This window comes from Triturus cristatus, chromosome 4_2 (genome assembly GCF_964204655.1).
Source record: "Triturus cristatus chromosome 4_2, aTriCri1.1, whole genome shotgun sequence".
Taxonomy (NCBI): Eukaryota; Metazoa; Chordata; class Amphibia; order Caudata; family Salamandridae; genus Triturus; species Triturus cristatus.
The window spans coordinates 53,165,437-53,188,060 of NC_140586.1; positions in this window are offsets into that span (position 1 = coordinate 53,165,437).

Below are 22,624 nucleotides of genomic sequence, written 5' to 3' on the forward strand. Positions count from 1 at the left end.
GGACTGGTTTCCCGAAAGACCCTTCCAAAAGCTTCTGCCCCCTTCTAGTAGCAGGGCAGAAGTGTGTATAAATATAGGGGCTGTGACCCCATGGGTGAGCAGTCTAAATATCGAGTTTTAAATTTCGACATACAAGTATATCGAGTTGTTAATATCGTAGGTAAAGAATATCGAAGTCAAGAATATCGATGGACAGAATATCGACCCTAAGGTAAGTATTATCGAAGTTAACAATATCGAAGTCATAAATATAGATGTAAGTAATATCGTAAGCAAAAATTTCGATGTCAATAATATCGATATTTTATTAGTGGAATGTATTTTAATATGTATTTTATTTGTATGTTAAAGATTATTGTAATGTATTTTAATACATTTAAAAATAAATGTTTAGAGATTAATAATTTTTTAAGATTTAATTTAGCGTTTTAGTATCAGAGCGGGTTGTGGGTTTATAGGGGAATAGGGTGGGAAGTAATTTAATTATAATTAATAAATTAATATGTATTGTTTAATTGGTATTTATAATTAATTAATTGTTAATTAATTATTAATTGTAAATTAAATATATTAATTGAATAATTAATTGTTAATTAATTATTAATTGTAAATTAATGTTATTAATTGGTTAATTATATAAGTTATAATTAGTTTAATATTAATATTTATTTATTGGTATTGTTAATTAATTAATTGTTAATTACTAATTAACTGGTGATTTAATTTTATTAAGTGATTAATTGATGATTAAATTAATTATGTGAATTTTTATGTGTAGTGGGTTGTGGGTTTATAGGGGAATAGGGTGGGATGTAATTAAATTAAAATAATTAATGATCATTTTTATTTATTTATAATTAATTGTTAATTAATTATTAATTGGTAATTAATTGTTATTAGTACGTTAAATATAGTAAATATAAATAATTTATTATTTCATGTTATTTGTTGTTATTGCTAATTAATGTATTGTTAATTAATAATTAATTTGTGAATAATTGTAATTTGGTAGTTAATATGTATAAATTAGTAAATAATAACTATATTAATTATAAAGGATGTATTATTAATTGTAAATAATAGATAAATTGATATTTAAATGTATTCTGTATTTTGTATGTGTAGTGCGTTGTGTGTTAAAGGGGGAATAGTGTGGGATGTAATTCAAAGTTATTTTTGTAAATATTTATTTTAAAAAATTGGTATTTAATAATGATTATTTTGTAAATTAATTATTAACATGCTATTTTTTTATAAATAATTATTTAATTGGTTATTATGTTTATAGAATCCCTATGCTATCCAGTGCTTTCCCAACTGTTTTACTATCTGGAGTGGGAATAGTAATTTTTACCCCTACGCTATCCAGCGCTTTCCCTACTGTTGCACTCTCTGGAGTGGGAATAGTAATTTGTACCCCTACGCTATCCAGCGCTTTCACTACTGTTGCACTCTCTGGAGTGGGAATAGTAATTTTTACCCCTACGCTATCCAGTGCTTTCCCTACTGTTTCACTTACTGGAGTGGGAATAGTAATTTGTACCCCTACGCTAACCAGCGTTTTCACTACTGTTGCACTCTCTGGAGTGGGAATAGTAATTTGTACCCCTACGCTATCCAACGCTTTCCCTACTGTTGGACTCACTGGAGTGGGGATAGTAATTTTTACTCCTATGCTATCCAGTGGTTTCCCTACTGTTGCATTCGCTGTAGTTGGAATAGTAATTTTTTTCCACACCGCAATCCAACACTTTCCCTACTGTTGCACTCTCGGGAGTGGGAATAGTAAGTTTTTAATCTTACGCTATCCAACGCTTTCCCTACTATTGCACTCTCTGGAGTTGGAATAGTAATTTGTACACCCAAGCTATCCAACGCTTTCCCTACTATTGCACTCTCTGGAGTGGGAATAGTAATTTTTACCCCTACGCTATCCAACGCTTTCCCTACTATTACACTCCCTGGAGTGGGAATAGTAATTTTTACTCCTAAGCTATCCAGCGTTTTCAATACTATTGCACTCCCTGGAGTGGGAATAGTAATTTTTACTCCTAAGCTATCCAACGCTTTCCCTACTATTGCACTCCCTGGAGTGGGAATAGTAATTTTTACCCCTACGCTATCCAACGCTTGCCCTACTGTTGGACTCACTGGAGTGGGAATAGTAATTTTTACCCCTATGCTATCCAACGCTTTCCCTACTGTTGGACTCACTGGAGTGGGAATAGTAATTTTTACCCCTACGCTATCCAACACTTTCCCTACTGTTCCCCTCTCTGGAGTGGGAATAGTAATTTTTACCCTTACGCTATCCAACGCTTTCCCTACTATTGCACTCTATGGAGTTGGAATAGTAACTTTTACCCCTACGCTATCCAGCGCTTTCACTACTGTTGCACTCTCTGGAGTGGGAATAGTAATTTTTACCCCTACGCTATCCAGCGCTTTCCCTACTGTTTCACTTACTGGAGTGGGAATAGTAATTTGTACCCCTACGCTATCCAGCGTTTTCACTACTGTTGCACTCTCTGGAGTGGGAATAGTAATTTTTACCCCTATGCTATGCAATGTTTTCCCTACTGTTGCACTCATTGGAGTGGGAATAGTAATTTTTACTCCTAAGCTATCCAGTGTTTTAACTACTGTTGCACTCACTGGAGTGGGAATAGTAATTTTTACACCTACGCTATCCAACGCTTTCCCTACTGTTGGACTCACTGGAGTGGGAATAGTAATTTTTACCCCTATGCTATCCAGTGGTTTCCCTACTGTTGCATTCTCTGTAGTTGGAATAGTCATTTTTTTCCCTACGCTATCCAACACTTTCCCTACTGTTGCACTCTCTGGAGTGGGAATAGTAATTTTTACCCTTACGCTATCCAACGCTTTCCCTACTATTACACTCTCTGGAGTTGGAATAGTAATTTTTACCCCTACGCTATCCAACGCTTTCCCTACTGTTGCACTCTTTGGAGATGGAATAGTAATTTTTACCCCTACGCTATCCAACGTTTTCCCTACTGTTGTACTCTCTGGAGTGGGAATAGTAATTTTTACCCTTACGCTATCCAACACTTTCCCTACTATTGCACTCTCTGGAGTTGGAATAGTAATTTTAACCCTACGCTATCCAACGCTTTCCCTACTGTTGCACTCTTTGGAGTTGGAATAGTAATTTTTACCCCTACGCTATCCAACATTTTCCTTACTGTTGTTTTTGTTGGAGTTGGACTAGTAGTTTTATTGTGTCTGATATTTAATATGTTTTGTATTATTTTAGCTATTGTAATATATCATTAATAATAAAAATTATTTATATGAAAAATATTGATTATTATTTGCTATATGTAATTATTAAATATTTATTGATGTTATTGTTTTATGTGTATAGATGTATTGGTCATTTTAAAAAAAAATTAATAATTTATACGTTACAGAAATTATTATTGAAATTAATTATTAAGTAAGTATATATATTATATATTATATGTATATGTTTAATTAAAGTTGTATTAAATTATATATATTAATTATACATTTTAAATATTATACAATATATTTAATTATGTTTATTTTATTTCTAAGTATTATTTGGTTTATTTTACATATATTTTTAAAGTAAAAAAAAAACCGATATTTTTAATAACGATATTTTTTACATCGATATTTAATTTTCAATATTTTTGCACTTACCATGTTGTAGATAGGATGTCGATATTCTTGACATCGATATTTGTGTTGCGATATATTTGTAGGTCGATTTTCTGTCTGTCGAAATTATGTCATACAACCGACCCCATGAGGTGTTGTGTTTTGTGCTTACTTGGAGGGGAGACTCTGCCAGGAGGAACCGCTGCGGGACTCAGCTGCTGGCCCTTGAGGGTCACTGCGTGCTGGCCCCTGTGCCCAACTTTACCCCTCTGCCTTCTACAGGACCAGGAAGGGACTTTTAGAGTGAAGACTGCTGCACCAGGAGGATTGCCACACTGCTGGATTTGACTGTTCCCCAGGAACTGCTGTCCTGTTCTGCTGAGCTGCCCTACTGCCTGCTGATCTTGCTCAACATTGCCTGACTGCTCTCCTGGCTTCTAGCGCCTTATGGGCGCTATATTCTAATTACCCGACGTGTGCGAGTCCCCCTGGGCTGCCTGCGGAAGAGCAGGAGCCCCCCGCATGTGGACACCTTCTAAAACTGGAGCGGGAGCCCACCCTGCATTTTGAAATTCCCAAAATCACAGCGGCGAACTGAGCTGCAGAGAAAACCAAGAAGCAGGAGCCCACCCCGCATTTACGCTCATTTTTGGCTAGCGGGAGCCCACCCCGCATTTTCTGCATTTTTTAACAGGAGAGCGGGTGGCCATCCTGCGTATTGTTGCTCTCCAACTGCTGCCCACCCCACATTTATACTTTATTGGCAAGCAGGTGCCCATCCCGCTATTTTCTGCCTCCAGAAGCAGGTGCCCACCCCGCTCTGTGTCTACGTTGAAGCGGGTGCCCACCCATCATTGCCCCGCCGAGGAAGAATGGAGCTGACCGAAATTACCGCCGTAGCCGGAGAGAAGAGACACAAGAAATGGACCCGGAAGTCAGGCCGGCGGCCTGACTGTGGGTGGGGCCGCGAGATGCAAGGAGAAGGCAACCCGGAAGTGGTGCAGGCCTGAGCGGGGCTCTCGTGAGTCGGAGAGAGCCCAGCAGCCACTGAGAAGTTGGAGCGGTGCATGCTTCATTCCAGCAGCCCGCCTCCAGCCAGCAAGAGGAGCGGAGTTGCCTGAGATCAGAACAGGACCGGAGGAGACCCAGGACTGACGGTGAGTGGAGCTGGCCTGGGAAGCGAGAGTGAGACACATTGCCGATGCCTGTTTACCTGAGCGGCCCCGCAGGACAGCGGGCCGCTCCAATGTTGGGGGCAGAATCTGTTTGTAGGATCCCAGAGTGGGGGCTGCCCTTAAAGCACAGAGAGTGCTCCGACCTTTTGACTATTTAGCGGTGCCGCTGTTGCGGGCAGCTGCAACGCTGTTAGCCAAATTATTTTCAGAGTTCCAGGGTGGGGCTGCAAAGGCACAAGGGTGCCCAGACTAGTTGGCACAGCTGTACCACCTGTTAGCAGCAGCTGCATCGTTGGGGACCATGTGGGCTAGAGTCCCAGGGGGCTAAGGAGGCACAGTTGGTGCCCGTGTTTTCTTGTTACCTCCAGCTGCACCACGGGGGCAATTACTTTTGGTGCCATTCTTCTGTTCCTTGGACACAGCTGTGCCGCAGAAGCGGGCAGCTGAAACGTAGGCCCAAAATCGGCACGTTGCTAGTGCCACTGCTTGTTTGTACAGCTGCGCCACAAGAGCATGGGCAGCTGCAACGACAGACTGGGGTCATTTCAGTAGGTATGATGTGTGCACTACTGTCCTTATGCCTAATGTACTCATGCGAAGGTGGTTATGCAGGATCTGATTTATGCTCATGATTTATGCCTGATCTAAGGTGGTTTATGCCTAATGAGATGCTCATGTGATTACGCCTGTCATACTATGATGCTTAGGTTATGCCTGATCTAAATGTGATTGCCTATCGCGGTATAAGGCTGGGGTCACTATTTCACCGGTAGCTACTGGCTGTTGTACATTTATTACTGGTCAGTTTACATTTACTGTTTATGCTTTGCGATGGTTCTGTCAACGGCCCAATTTGCGCTGCCTTGTACATAATCCCCTGTAAATAATTACCTGGTGACTGTCGGCACAGTGTATATATCTGTGATCGTGATTCTAATGTGTTTTACATAATACAAAGGCTATTTTTACATAACCTTGTGTGGAGTCTCTTTTGTAGTGTGCCTAGTGTGTCGCCGCTGTGTGTGTGTGTGTTGCGCAAACGCTTTACACATTGCCTCTGGGATAAGCCTGACTGCTCGTGCCAAGCTACCAAGGGGGTGAGATGGGATTCTCTTCAGTGTGTAACTCCCTTGCCCTGACTAGAAATGGGGGTATCTGCCTGGCTGTGGCGCATGCCCTAGCCTACCGGGAATCCCTGTTTCTTACAGGCATCATTGTTGTTCATAAAAAAAGAGGGATGCCATCCAATTCAGTTGAGCAAAGGAACATTTGCGTTCCTCGTGATCCAGTGTATCCAGACGCAGAATAGGACAACTTGCGTGATATTCAATGAAGCTCTCCTTTAAGACGCACTCCAAGTGCAGCCGCACGCATCATACAGGCATTACCAGAACAGTCGTGGTCATGGGCCAGCAAGGGATCCACCGACAGATCATAATCCGGGTCAGCTCCTGATGATGTGGAGAGGCAGATATCCAAGGCCCAATAGAAAAGGCCTGTCGGCAATGGAACACAGGTTGCATGCAAGTGAAGTAGGTGAAGCGAAAAGTAAGCCCGCATCTCACAATGTTAGGAATTGTGCGCTTATGGTTAACTGATGGGAATTGTGCGCTTATGGTCAACTCTTGAACTATATTTTTATGGCAGCAAAGAATAATGTGCTGAGATGTCTGTTTAATTCGTTTTCACAAATATATGTTATGCTCAACCGATTATGTATTGCAAAACAAAAAATACATTATGGTGATAACACAGTTAAAATACAAGCGCACATGGAGAGGTCTTATTAGTAAGCATGACTAAGCATTCAGCCTTGCTCCCACGTGTAGTATTTTCCCCGTATCCATGTGTTTACTTTTGCCGGTTGACAGTTAACTGGACACACCCTCAACGTGTTACCCCACCCACTCCTGGACTTTAAATAAGCGCATCTAAGTAACAGAAGCGCTTGGCCTTGTTATTTCCTCCCGCTTACCTGGAATCCAGTGTGTTCAAGCCTCCGTCTCCGATTTTCTTTGGCTCTGGTCCTTGGCCACTCCTTACCCATCCAAGCTGCCTCTACAGCCTTCCTGTCTTCCGCTCCAGTTACCCGGGCAACCTTCCGGAATCCCGCGTCGTATCTGGATTCCTCCAGGCACTGAAAGAAAGAAAAACAGGACGAGGTTATACAAGGTGTTTCTCAGCATTCGTATCTGGCGGATGTTGATACAAACACTCCTCAGTTATTTCCTTTCATTTATTTGATTTTACAAAGTGATCGATGAACATTTGAATAATGGGCAAAGTTTATATTATTTCTTTGAGGTTACAAATCGGTCAATGAACATTTGAATAGTGGACAAAGATGTATAAAAATGGACAAGGTGTAAAGAAAGAATGTATTACCTTGGAACAAATGAATATCACTCTAAAGCAGGAACTTATTTACAAATTGAGACTTTATTTAAGGCAGTAAGCAAAAAGACTTAACTATTTTATACTCCAGGAAGATTGGGCTGTGTGTATAACTGTTAATGTTTTTCTGTTTCTCTTCCGTGTGCACAGTTTTAAAAAACACATCGTTTATTTTGAATTGCTCCAGCTATTATGTGAAGAATTGAGAAACCCTTATAGGAGTAACAGAGTTTATAGAGAGTAATTGTTATTCAACTACTGTTTGTAAGAAAAGCACTAACTGCTACCAATTATTAGTCAATTCTTCTGATCTATAGGTTGGTATTTATTTCAATAGAACAGTAATCATCAGGGACCGGTATCCATTTATACTAGACATAGAGTTTATTAGGTCATCGAAGCTACTACGACTCAGTGTTTCGTGTCTCTCTTGTTTCTCATCCCACTTCTCCCTTTCCCTAGGATTTTTCCTTCACAGAGTGTGTTTACTCGCTCTTGCAGAGGTAGCATCTTGGGGGTGTTGGGATCCAGCTTCTCATCTCCCCAAAGGAACAACCTGGTTTTCAGGTGAGTAGTAACCTAAGACACACTCAGCGTTGCCAGCGGCTAGCATCCAAAAAGCTGCTGCATTAATTCATGGTACAGTCGCCAAGGGCCTGGTCTGTGCAGAACCACAGGATGGATATCCATTGTGTAACAGGAGCAGAAGAACCAGCACTCAACACGCCAATAAGAGGATAAGTGGAAAACCACCGAAGGCTCTGGAAAAAATAGGATGGATAAAGGCTGGTATTACTAAAAAATCTACTGAAAAGATGATACAAGGCCGGAACCTACGAGGTTAAAAAAATGTGCAAGGCCTTCAGTATAAGACGCATTAAAGATCTGGTGAATCAGTTCCCCAAAATGTAGTGGGAGATTCGTATTCAGCAGTGACTGAATCTCACTAGATGTTTTAGCCACCTGCAATTCGAAGGTCTCTCGAGTAGGAGTGAGAGTGACTTCTTGTTGAAACAATAGCGCTTTGAGTCTGCTTAGTTTATTGAAGTCTGTTTTTAAAGTGGGAATGGAAGGCCACAGGGAGCTCTCTACCATCCCATGTGGGATGGAAAAAAGAACATTGCTGCAACAAGTAACTCTTTCGGAGACCGTTACTATATACGTAATGCCTGCCCATAACCCGCAGCAGTTGTAGTTATTTAGGATACGATAACTACCGTTAGAAAGCAATGCGAGTGTGAGAAGTATTGAAGGGACTGGTGTTCCTTTTAGAAAACAGGCCAAATTGGGTGCTGATACGTTGCAAGCGCCCATGAAGTTGAACTTGTGTACATAGACTCTTGCACTGATGGAGGACAGATGACCCAGACGGCGTCATTTTAATTTTCGGCGGAATCTCCCTTGATCTCTCTCTATATATTTGCTGCCTATGTTTGTATTGAGAGCCCTGGCACTGTTGGCGATCGGAGTCTACGGTAATAGAATAATTCTTTATACACGTGGCCTGCCGGTTGTTAATTTCATTCATTGCGCGACCGATTATTTTGGACTCCAACGCAACTTTTTGCAGCCCACGGGACGCGAACTGGGGTGATTTCATAAAACTATTATATATCTTGTATCGTATCATCCTCTACTATCACGTCCAAGACTGTGCGCACTTAGGGGACCATGGGTGATCCCACTGCGATAGTATAAACTTCAACTACAAATGAGGTAGTTTTCCTATGTTCGGGGACTTCCAATATCCTCTAGAGGCCTATTCCTTTGGAATAGTACATCCTTGGAAAAGTAGTGTGTTTACATTGAACAGAGCCCGTTGCATTATATTTATGATCACAGATGGCTTTCAACCACTGAACAAAACTATGAATTTAGCGCCCTGATAAAGGATGGTTTAAGTACATGGTACCTCCGAAACGCTCGTCGGCGCACCTCTTGTGTTTGTGTACATTGTGTGTAATTTGTAAATTGGTATGTATGTTCATTGAAGTCTAATGTTATATTGTTTTGTCTCTCACACTTTATGGTTGTTTTTTTCGTGTGTTATTTTTGGAGACATGTATGGTTCCTTATTAAATTTGTTTGGGGCTCTATTGCAACATATGTTCTAAGTGTATAAATGTCTTTTTTATAAATGTATTGTCTGAACATGCACTTGTGATACCAATATTTTTATAAAATGATAAACATGTTTTGATAATAAATGAAGTAAACTACATTCCTGTGGGGCATTGTTATTCTGGAGTAGGGGAAGGTGTTTTTTCTGTTGTTTATTGACATACTAGCGCATATCCCACAGTAGAATCACAGTCCTCGCCTGTCAGGAAACCTCTTTATCTTCACGTAGACAGTGAAAAGTAAACTGTAACACCCACAATTTGTGCAAGAAAGCACTACCCCCCTAGGGTGCACGGCAGCCAATCGCGTATCGACTACGTATTCACTCATGTCCAAGACGTTCACCTTTTTACAAAGTCAAGTTGCCTGGCCTGTGGGATCTCCGACCATTCTCCCATCCTGGTGACTCTGGGTTCTCGAGGTGGGGGACGTCCCAACACCATTACCATATACCCGTGGGTACTTAAGATTCCGAACATCAAAGAGACTCTCCACAAATAATATTTTGCTGATAATTTTGGCTCTATTGACTCTGCAGTGACAATCTGGGGGGCCTTTGGGGCAATTATAAAGGGCAGGGCTTTATCCCTCATGGTGGGACACAGGGCGGAGCGATCCAGGAGAATGCGGGAGCTGGAGGCGGAAGTCTCAGATCTGGAGGAGTCAGTCGCTCGTGACCCCGACCTTGCCACATGTCATTGCCTTGCGATTAAGAGACAGGACTATCAACAGCTTCTCTCTGAAGACATCGCGGCGCGCTCTTTGGCTTCCCGGAATAGGCTCTATGAACAGGATGAGCGGACAGGTAAACTCCTTGCGCGGCTTGAACGACGGGAGCAGGCTGCCAGGTGGGTCCGCGCGATAGCAAATTCTGAGGGTACTGTCTTTAATGACCCTCAACAAATCGCGACATATTTGCTAGTTATTATGAGAATGTCTACACTAGCTCTCCCACGTCTCAGGCCCCACTGTCGGCTGACCTCCTGGTTACTATCGACGTCCCCACAATTTCCCCTCAAGACAGAGAGACCCTGGAGGCAGACATTACGGTGACAGAAGTCCAAAAGGCTATACATGATGTCAGTTCCGGTAAAGCTATGGGCCCTAACGGGTTTCCCATTGAGTTATTTAAATCCATGTCAACTCTGTTGGCTCCCCACTTGTTAAATTTATACACTGATGTTTTGAGTCAGGGATCCTCCCCGCGGAGATCTGTACCGCAGCCATCGTGGTTATCCATAAACCAAACAAGCCTGTTGAGGAGTGCAAATCGTACCGTCCCATATCCCTTTTGACGATCGAAGCTAAGATCCTGGCAAAACTCCTTGCAAATCGACTCCTCCATTATATCACTGATCTGGTCCATCCGGATCAATCAGGGTTTATGCCGGGGAGAAATACAGCTCGGAACGTGCGTCGGATCCATGGGGTCCTCGGTAGACTCCATACATTAGAGGAGGACGCGATTCTGTTATCACTGGATGCCTCTATGGCATTCAATACTATCGAGTGGGACTTTCTTTTTGCTCATCTGACTCGCCTAGGGTTCGGGACTAAACTGATACGTTGGATCCGGCTATTGTATACTTGCCCGACTGCCCATGTCGTTGTTAATAACCTTCGCTCCGCCACTTTTGAGCTTCATCGAGGCACGAGGCAGGGCTGCCCCTTGTCACCATTACTTTTCGCCCTTGTTTTAGAACCACTTGCGGTGTGGGTCCGGGGTGATCCAGAGATACGGGGGCTTAAGTGGACGGAGGGTCACGAGGACCGCATATCGCTCTATGCTGATGATATCCCCCTGTACTTGGCTTCCCCTGCGCGCTCGCTGCTGCGGGTGCTTCATATTTTTCACATCTTTGGTGCCCACTCTGGATATCAGATTAACTGGTCCAAGTCACAGATGTACGCGCTGTGGGGTTCCCCCCCCCCGGTGAGTCCTCAGGGCTATGAGATACCGGTGGCTCCCCGGAGTTTTCGATATTTGGGCATCTTTGTCACTCCTGACACCGATCTCTTCTTTGAACAAGACCTACTTGGACCTCTGCAGCGTTTTAAATCCGATGCCAAGCATTGGCGCTCTCTTCCCCTGACTCTTCTTGGACGTGCGTCCCTGTTTAAAATGCTCGCACTTCCTATTCTCTGCAGAATACCCCCATTTCGATCCCAGATTCTTATTTCTCCCAAATTGATGGTGTATTGCGGGAATTGTTGTGGGAGGGCCGTACGCCACGAATAGCAATGACTAAACTCACCATGGGTTGGTATGATGGGGGCATCGGCCTACCGGATCTCAGACTATATTATCAAGCGTCCCAGCTGATCGCTGTGAATAGATGGGTGTTTGAACCCCACGACAAGCCTAATTTTCGCATGGACCATTGGCTCATGGGGCGAGGCGGTTAGAATAGAGCGCTTTACACCAATCCCCGCAAACCCAACCTAACAGGGCCTACGGCGCGCGCGGTCGAGATTTGGCACAGTGTCACCAAAAGGTTGGGGTGGCACAAGCGGCTTACGAAGGCAACACCTTTATGGGAACCTGGTGTTCTGGGGCATCTTAGCTCTTGTCCAGGGTTTGACAAGTGGGATTTAATTGGAATCTCCACGGTTAGAGACCTCTGGGTTAAAGGGAAGCTGGCCTTGTTTGCGGAGCTTCAAGCTAAATACCAATTGGCACCGTCCGAGACATTTAGGTTTTTACAGATTACCCATGCTGTGTCCTCCGCCTTGCTGAGAGATGGCCCCCTCCCGACTCATCCCCGCTGGCAGACCGGTTATTGTTGGATCCCATGGATCGTAAGGCCATTTCACTTACATACAAAAAGCTAGTCAACAATCGTGTTGACCCGATGCTGAAACTGAGGGGATGGGAGAGGGATTTGGCGGAGTTGGAGGATGACATGTGACGGGACGCCTTGGCCTCGCCTCGAGAAGTAGCCATCCCCATGCGCATGCGGCTCCTCCAGTTTAAGATCCTCCACCGGGCCTACTTTGATGCCAAATTACTGTTCAAATTAGGCAGATGCCCGATCCACTTTGCCTCTGACACTGTAACCAGGAGGGCATTTTCATTCATATTTTATGGGACTATCCACGCATCCAGGACTACTGGGGGAAAATTGCCCGTCAACCGGAGAGGGCGGGAGGCAAAACCCTTGGGTTATCGCCACAGCTGCGCTTATTTAATATTTGGGGGGCGACGGACCTCACACAGGCTAAAAAGGAATATTGCCCAGAAATGGGGGGTTGGGACAGTCCTGCTCCTGGTTGACTGGGCACAGGATATGGACCTAACCATGGTTGCTGAAAAGTCAGTATTTAAGGGACGGGGTTGCCCCAAGAAACGGGATCAGAAATGGGGAACATGGAATAGATACAGAGGAGACATTTGCATTTCCCCGACAGTGGAGCTTCAGAGGGAAAGGCGAACATTGATGGCCCAGTTGACGGCGGAGGTGCTGGCTTCCCCCCCTTAGGTGTGGTGTTCTTGCTCCCTGCAGCCCCAACCACCTGTTGCAACGTATTCTATGGATAGCGTTGTCTCTTATAGTTCTCTGTAAATTCTATGTCCGACTTGCTCCACATGACTCCCTCTTCCTTCATGGGGTGAATGTCACTATGATGAGGACTGTATGAAGGGGGGATTTCTCACTTTGAATTTGTCTTGTATGTACCGGTACCCGGTTGTTCATATAAAAATTTTAAAAAGTAACAAAAAAAAAAAAAAGAAAGCACTACCCAGGGTTCAAATCTACCATTGGGATAATGTTTCATACATGCAGTAAATTGAAAGAGGGAAATGGGCAAAGAAATAACCCCGTGCATTAACCATACTGAGGAATTGGTCTCTGCTATTGAGCAGGGTAGTTGTTCTAACTTCTCAATATGCAACAATGTGTATGTCGAATCTTTCATGGACATAAGTTTTTGTTTATCTGTTAAATGAAAGGGCAAAAACAGGTCAGTTGTGTTCAACTAATTCCAAGGCCCTTCCCCATTTTTCAATGTTTGCAAAGTCCAGCCAAATTGCATAACAGAGCGTAATTGATTTTGGCCATGATACAAAACAGACACTTCATTCTGCACAATGTCAATTACAGATGAAACAATATTGTCCAAAGTGTAAATAAGAGAAGACAAAGTATTAATGCTGTTGTCCACAACATCCAAAACTGTACGCAAGTCGTCTTGATCTAGTTGTCGCAATCTAAAAGCTGCCTCCATTTGGTACAGCTTCGAGAATTCATTATATGCTGCATAAGCAATATGTTTTGGGCGAGGAGACCTTGGACCCAAAATGAAATCTGCAAGATCAATGTCGCCAGTGAACTTGAGAGATGTTGTTTCACAGAAGACAATGATGACTGTCCCAACCACTGTTGACACAATTTACCCACTGAATAGGTTGTAACCAAATGTGTTTGTGGAAAACGAGGATCTGGTCTACTGAGCCTAAATCCTTCTGTCGAATTTGAAAAACTTAACTGGCAAGCATTAGTACTGAGGGGCCATATTAACCAGCCCAAGGGATTAATAGTGAACAAATTAAGGGTACCATTATGGACCAAACCGTGTAAGTCCCCTAGAGAATAATTTGCATTCTGTTGCCAGTCGTCATAACCTGCTAATGACGGGAATGATGGAGAATTTAAATTTTTAGCAGTAGCCAAACGAAAACATGTAGTTTGTTGAACTGTCTGATTCAGGAATATCATCTGTGATGATATCAGACATGCCTGATGCAATGATTCAGTTCCATGCACCTGCCAATATTTGGTACCCCATATTGATTTTAAATCAATCATGTCTTTCCAAAAATCATAACCTCCTAAGGACAAATTAGTTATGAAATTTGAAGAATATACCAATTTAGTATGGGTCAGCATAAATTTTGTATGTGTTTGGGCATTTAATTTATAATAATAGGACCTGAGATCAGACAAATTATAGCCTGAAAAATAGACATACTTATTTTTCTGAGTCTGGGAACAACCTTTAAATGGAACAGGACAATGTTCCCATTGTGTATATTTAACGTGATTCCTGACTGTGTTGGATTTATGCAAGAAATGATGACCATAATGTTGGAAATAGAGTAAATCACTATAATTGGCAGAATTTAAATACAAATCCTCAGTTTTCAAAAGCAGTGTAATATTTTAAATCTGAAAACAATGAATGTACTGAATTAATATTCCAGTCCTACAAATGCATCCCAGGTGTGATGACATCACCCAGTGACACACAAAAGACTTATGGCATTCGAATTGTCTCCATCGGGCCGTATACTTCGTATGGAACTTTATCCTAAAAATTTCCATCTACTACTGGCACAGCCGAAATGTTAACATGGGATTTAACCCTTTTAATTAAATGCGATGACGTGTGTAGGGCCAAAACACCATCAACCAAATGTACATCAGAGCGTTCTGGCAAATAATGACCATTAATTAAAAGAACAAAGACAGTCACAATTCCAACCCACATGAAGAGCAATACCATTGTAAACACCATCCACATGTAGGTCCAAGGAGGAACCAGATAAGTTCTGCGAAACCAGGAAAAGAAAATGAAAATACTACTGGGGGATCATCCACAGTAGAATTCGATGAAGAAGATGATGAAGTTAAAGAAAAGTTGTCTCTGTCCATGTAATAAACAACAGTTCCTAATCGATATAACGTGGTTGGTCATCATTAAAAGATGATTGGAGCGTACATGTGGGAATGTCTACAGTAAGCTCCATAGGCGGCGAGACATAATCTCGAGGTGTAGTCGTTGAAGATGATGACAAAACAGGCAGCACATCAATTGATGTTTCCACTTTACACTCCTAGTAGTAGAGGCAACATCACAGTTTGAGTGCCCTTTAATCCAAGAACTGGGACTGGTGCCCGGTAGGAGGGACAAACTCTTTTTTGTTCTCTATCTTCTCCCAGACCAGATCTCCAACTTTAGGAAGCCACCCTGTGACTGGGATCAGCACCGCTGTGTCTTTGGACGAGTGCAACTCAGTTTTAGCAAGAGTGTCTCAAGTCTTTTGTAGATCCTGTAACATAGCACAATGGTTATCTACATCAAAAGTTGTGGCAGCCGCCACAACGTCTAGGCCATCAAGGTCTGGCACAAACATTTTGACGCCAGAGAGCATTTCGTATGGGGTCCGCCCCCCAGAGATCTTCTTGGGAGATTATTTAGTGCACGTTGAACCCCATATAAATGAGCCAGCCAACCCCTGCCAGTACCTAACCCTCTATCTGTAAAAGATTGCTTTAAGTCCCAGTTCATTCACTACACTATCGAATTGCCCTCAGGCCTGTATGGAGATGAAAATTGCAATAGAACCCCCAGTGACTTCATCGCATCCTTGTAAGCCTTAGAGGCGAACACAGGACCTTGGTCAGAATGAAAGGTACCACAAGCAAATCTTCCGATAAAGACACGCAAATCTCTAATGACATTTTGAGCATCAGCACCATGTTGCGGCCAAACCCAAAGGAACCCACTGCAACCAAAATATATTATAGGCAGTGTCTGACGTCAAAGGACTGCAGTGATCAAGATAAATACCACCAAATTGTTGATTTTAAATGTATAGCTGCGTGTGAGGTGGACGTCAACCGTGGATGATGTTAAATTTGTTCACAAATGTCACAAGAAAGAACATAATTACGAGTCTGTCAATACAGACCACGCCACCAATAACCCTGCTGCAAAAGAGGCACTGTTGCTGAAACTCCAGCATAGCAGAAGCCATGCCTTCATGCGCGGCAATGATCATAGAAAGCCTGGAGTCTCCGTTGGGGATTGGCTGATTCCTAACGGATGGAATGGAAGCAAAGGGAACTTGTTCCAGTGATAAATGATAAGAATACTTAGAAGGGAAACCTTCTGGGAACGCCGTCCCATCCCTTTTAGCAGCTATAGCTACCAGAATTTCATTATCAATTTTAGTAATGGACCTTGTAACTGCTGCTACTGAACATGTGACACCTGCAGATGGCTGCCTCACCAGCCAGAGAATTACCAACAGCATGTGCTCCCACACGCTGATGGCCAAAAGTATGTACAACATGTGTGAGCGGCAAGCTTTCTTTAAGAGCTGCCACTCAAACCCAAAGCGTCTTATGCTTCATTGCGCTACCTTTAGAGTCTTGATAATCGTTTTGAGACCAAAAGAAGAGATTGTCATTAAATGATTGTACACAATAGAAAGAATTGCACACTATAAGAGTAGGTACATCTGGATCAGCAAATTCGAGAGCCAACACTAAAGCCTGCTGCTCAGCCAAACGAGCCGTGCAGCACCCAAGAGACTGACTGTGTGTGGACTAAGGAAGACTTAAACCCACTGTCAACCATAGAACCTGCCACAATAACACAGGTGGCCTAGTAAGCATGTTTGGAACCAACGGCCGGCTGCGCCAATCTGTTGCTATAAACTATGCACTTGTATTGGTAAAGAGTAAGTAAAAACTGTGGCGCAGGATGAACTTGTTCATGCTGTAAAAACTCGCGTTTCTGCAAGGATGGGTCAAAGATAAAAGTGACATCAGCCGATGTCAAACAACTCGCCCACTGAATCCAACGTGGGTGCAAGGCCTTAGAATTCGGTACGCTCATCTTTGTGACCGCCTCTAGAGTAGGCACAGGCGATACCATAACAATGCTTTTCCCCTGAGCCAGAGAGCGTTCCTTCAGGATCACCATCTGTACTGCTGTATGAATTTTCTCAATGGGGGGACAACGCATCTCTGCTGATGTGTACAAATGCGGTTTGTAGGCAATGGGGACTGTATCTCCCTCATTGAATGTCAGGTAAGTAAAACTCACGGTACCAGGTACAATCCGTATGACTAAGTTAGTTGTGTTGTCATGAGTTAACAAGAAACCGGTCCCAGGAAGCTTGTTTCCGGTTCAGGGAAGACCTGGCTTGGCAGTTCAGACTAGACTGTTCCCATGAGGCACAGGGTCAAGACTGATTTGCATATAGCTGGATCTGAACTGAGGTGGCGAAGTGAGCTAAAGAATGATAGATTCAACCCAGATCTGTGACTGGGGGTGAGTGTCTGAAAAGTGTAAGCGCTCCGTCCATCATCTCCTTGTGTTTGCTTTGTCCACCCCTTTAACAACAGCAGAGCAAAAGACAGATGCCCATAAGACAGCTGAGGTTTTGGGGTGTGAAATGAATTATTTGTCTGAGTTAATGAAGTCTGTCAAGTTCTTCTTTAAACAGGTATTGCAAAAGGAGAAGACCGCCTCAACCCGATACCTGTTGGCCAAAAAGTTTATGTGCGGAATTTTGTCCACAAATGGAAGGATCCCAGATTTGACAGCCCCTTCTCAGTGACAATAAGAACCCCATGGAGCCATGTGAGAGATGTGTGAATGGATCTCGCCTTGCCTCAGACACTTCCATACACAGAGAGAAGGGGAACAAGAGGGGGACAGGGAGGCACAGGAGTAACAATGTCTCCCTTCAAAGAGTGAGTGGAGTATTTTGTCGACTCTACTAGTGGATAGCTATGTGTTGCTGTTTTGTTTTTCTTTTTATGTCTTCTTATGCAGGTGGCTACAGTGTAATGGTATTTTATCTCAAATATGGGACTATGTAAAAACATCACATGCTTTCAGAGAGCAGTACCCGAATAGAAAAATATATCCCATAGTATTCAAGCTCGCTAATTAGATAATATGTGGTATCAGCACATAGCAGAGATAGGTACGCAGACATCTAACACTTCTCTCTTTGTTTGTTCTTTGATTCAACACACCACCGACTCAGATAGGCTACAGTCTTCCACAGACATACCAAATATTACCATGTATCTGTTACATCTTTTTCTTTGAAGAATACGAGTGCAGATGCAACCACTGCGGGTCAAACAGGGAACATTCCTAGCACACACCACACACTATGAGAAGGACTTAGCAGATGTAATGAATGTTTTATCAGACCACAAAGAGCTAGTAGTGAAGTTAGATGCATTGGCCAAGACACAAATTTTGAGGTAAAAAGATTAAACTTGAAGAGCTAAAATATTGCATCACAGATTTTTAGCTTATCCTGACCTATACTAATCTACAAGAATTACTCCTCCACACCCCCACTCCACGATTGTCAAGAAAGGCCATATGTCTGAGCAAAAAGATCAGTATATGTTCATGGTCATTGTCACATGGCGCTACATTTTGGTGCAGGACACTTTCTCTATGGAAGGTGAATCGGAATGAAAATAGCACATGACAAAAGTGTCAGGCAGTGTGGGATGAGAATATATCTAGGCTCACACATAGAGCAGGTAGAAACCCCATTCTTTTCTCTTTGTGTTTTTGGAGAAATGGAACAGTCCCAGTGGGAAACAACCTCAATTGCAATGTTACAAGATATAATACTGACATGCAATGGGACAACTCAACCTAATGGATTACTCTGCAACTGTGGTGAGAGGCTGTATACGCAACCTCCTTCAGGTGGAGAGGTCTCTGTTCTTTGGTCACTGTGCACACCCCTCCCTGGTATTTCCAGCACCTTCCTGCACCATAACAGGAGGACGAGAGCTGCAGAGTATTTCAATACTACAGCCTGGCTGTTCAATTACGCACAGCTCTACTTCGGCAGCAACCTTGCGTTCATTTAAGCGAAAGCGTCTGCCATTGGCTTCAGATTACTTGATGGGAGTTGATGAAACTCATCAACGCCACTGAGGATGGACTTAAAGCAGTCAAAAAAGAGTTGCCAGCTATGAGAGTAATGCTTATGCTGCATAGATATGTGCTGGACTTAATGATGGCTATGGAGGGTGGAGTATGTGCCAAGATTCAACCTGCTTGCTGCACATATATTCCAGCCATGACACAGATACTGGAACACTAGCAGAAGCCATACAAACTCTGAATACCTTGCAAAAGAAGATGGTGGACAAGGGGAGTGCCCCCGAAGAATGGTTTTCAGGGTAGTTAACTGGGGTACCATCCTGGATGTTAGGAGTATTTAAGGCCTCATTACCTGTTCTTGTAATCTAGCTATTGATGTTCTGTGCCTTCCAGATAGTGATAGTATGTTGCAAAAGGGTTAGTCAGAAGTTGGGTGGGATGTTTACTACTAAATTGGTCAAAAATATGCAGGACGTTGAGGAGAATGTATACACATTAATGAATCCCAGCAAAAGGGAAGGTAAGCAAATAGTTGAAATTTCAAACAAAGGGGGGAATGTTACAATGAATGTAGAAAATGAAGAAGGCTTACTCATGTCAATGAAAGAAGTGTACAGATGTATGTGTTAAAGGAAAAATACAGGCCAACGATGTCTACAATTACTGAATGTTTGAGCTATTGGTGTTGCATTATTATTAGCAATGCCAATAGCTCAAACTTTAATAATGCGAGACCATATTCTCAAATGGTAATTTTGACTGCTTGGGGTCGTTTTTCCCCATATTGACTAGAGATAAAAGGTCCTGAAGACTGGTATGGTTGGGCTCGCCTCCCTTCACAGCATGTAGAAAGTAGTCAACCTCAGGGGCCCTACAGTGCTAGTTGGTTCTGCTGATTGTGTGTAGGGGAAATCGTCTTCCCCTATATGTAGGGCCCCCTGTGTGCAGGTGAGTTGCACAGCGCCAGGTGTTGAATGGAGACCCCACTGTGGCCAGTCCACGAATAGTCTCTTCCTGTGGGGGGCGACGGATCAGCAGGCAGCACCTGCAGGGGCAAGCAGCATTGTCACCAACCAGCTCCCGGCAGCAACAACAGCTATTGCCGGCGTGCCAGGAAGCCAGATGCTCTGTGCCACGGCTCCGCTAGAACCGGCCTAGACCCGCCACCCGCTGCACCCACACTGTGTCACCCTCGAGCTCCGCACCTCGCCATCCATTCCCGGGCTCACTCCCACGTGAACGAGGCACACGGCTGCAATGCACCAATCCGCGGGAAGGGCCGCAAGCTCCCACCGAGGCCAACAGCCCCCAGGTATAATAGCGTACTTCCACGGTCCACGCATGGGGCCTGCTGCTCCGTCTCCACCATTTCACGCCTGGGTGGGACACACAGGTACTATTCCGGACGCGTCTTCGTTTTCCAAGGCGCTAATCTCAGCGGGAGCACCCGCTCTCAACAGATTTCATTCCTTAGAAGCCTGTAGCGCCACCCAGCCAGGTCCAAGCGCACTCCGGCCTCAGCGGGATCCTAGGCCTCAGCTCCGATCTGAGCCTCAGTTGTATGCCGGGTGCACACCAGCAGCGCCCGAGCTGTGTCTCCAGGGCTCTCCTGTATTTGCAACTACTTGGCACACGATATCATGGGAGCTTGCCCCTGGCTGCGATGTCGTCAGAGCAGGCCTCAATGGCGACGTGGCCCACTATACAAAGCGCGCAGGGTCAGTCAGCACCTCACCACATGCCAGCCTGTTGTTTCTGTTTGGAAGCCACCCAATCCCGATCCCAGGCTTACTCGGGCAGTAGACAGCTAACACTTTGCTTCTGGGCCCCTAGCATCTGCCCCGAGCTGGACACCACCGAGTTTCCTGGTCGGAAGGCGGAGGAAAGCAAAGTGGAGTAGGGTTGAGCGCGCAGGGGTTTGTCTATGTTTGTTTTATTTGTGTATTTGCCACCAGATGGCTATAGTCATATTTCAAAACCAATAAAAAAAATGTTTAAACAAATGTTGAACATTTGCTTGAAAAGTCTTACTGAAGGCGACGGCCCTAGGAGACAGTGACATTCATCAGTTCCTTAGAAAGCATCCACCTCCCACAGTTTCTGGGATTTAAACGTTTTCATGTGTAACTTAATTTGCTTGCTGCTAAAAATAAGAAATGAAGGCTTTGTGTTTTGCCATACAATTGCGGTTCATGTTGTAGGTTACTGTGCTGCACATAGGGTTTACCTACCGTGACTGAGAGCCTCACTTCACTCTTCAATAGTATATAAGATGATTGGACGCATGCTCCACCTCACGCTACACGGATGTACGTGCTGCTCGGCCACTGTTCCCATAGTGGATTTAGCGGTACAGTCAATATTAACACTTGTGCAATATTTTCTCTGAGAACCGCAATTCCGCCCTCCCACTTAATCAGACTGAAAGCTCCCTCCTGACCAAGCTGATTAATGTATTACAAAGTATTACTCAAGTCCTGTAATCGCGCCCATTCGGCTTTTCACTGTTGTGTGCACTTTAATGCAGACTCCCTGATAATGTGCAGCAACCTATCCATGCAAACAGCGGGTGCGAGTTACAGCGGGGGCCACTTGGTGTGCTGTGCTGGGAGCCGCCGTGGCCCTTTCTGGTCGGATTTCATCTATGTCCCCTTATCTACACATTAGCCAATCTAGAGTCCACGCTATTATTCGTCATTACGCAATCCAGCCCACTGTATCATCCTTATGTGTCACGAGGCGATCCATTCACTTTAACGTGTTATTTATTACACACATTCTGAGCGATTGGTTCCAAGGGATCACTTTATATCTGATTTTTTATTAATTTACTTTCATGCATAGGAAAGACATACAATTTGGCAAACCAAAGAAACAATGTCATGACAGTATATACTAATAGGCACATGTACCTGCGTTCCAATACACTGTAGTAGTGGAGAGGGTGGCCTACTTACATTATGAAAGTTAAATGGGCACAGCACCACCGGAAGGAATTCCCGCAAATTAAACAGGACACTAAATGGATCTATCATTAGCCTCGCTAGCCCCTTCCCCTTCAGAATCTGGGGCCATATCTCTGTACTTAGAGTACTGACATCAGCTACCTCAGATCTCTACCTCTGAAGCCTTCACCTACTGCATTAAAGCTCAGCCATGTTGCCGGTACTGACCAGACATGCAGTCAGAGGTGGTGCAGAGGTCGTGCAGGCTGGAAGAAGCTGGCAGTGTCACAGATTATAAATCCGGCATTTAAGCATAGTGCAACAAGCCTTTTCTCCAGTCTTTAACTCCTAATGGGTCATCTTTCCCAGCAAAGTGCTACTCATCTCTCTGCCAGTAACAACGCACATGCACTTACTTTGCATATTCCTGCTGGTATTTCAGCCACATACCCAAGCAATGCCTGGAGTGGCACCCCAAAAACTGCAGACAGTACTTTTATCACTTTTTACCAACATTTAATACTTCGGGACAAACCACGCCAGATATAGAAATCGGATCTCGACGCTTGATACCTCACAAAATCCACAGCCCATTGAGAACAAGAGGCCCGTGACAATGCCACTGGGAAAGAAAACAAGGGGCAGTGAAAGAAACAAGCCCGCGAGCTGTGTGCGCAC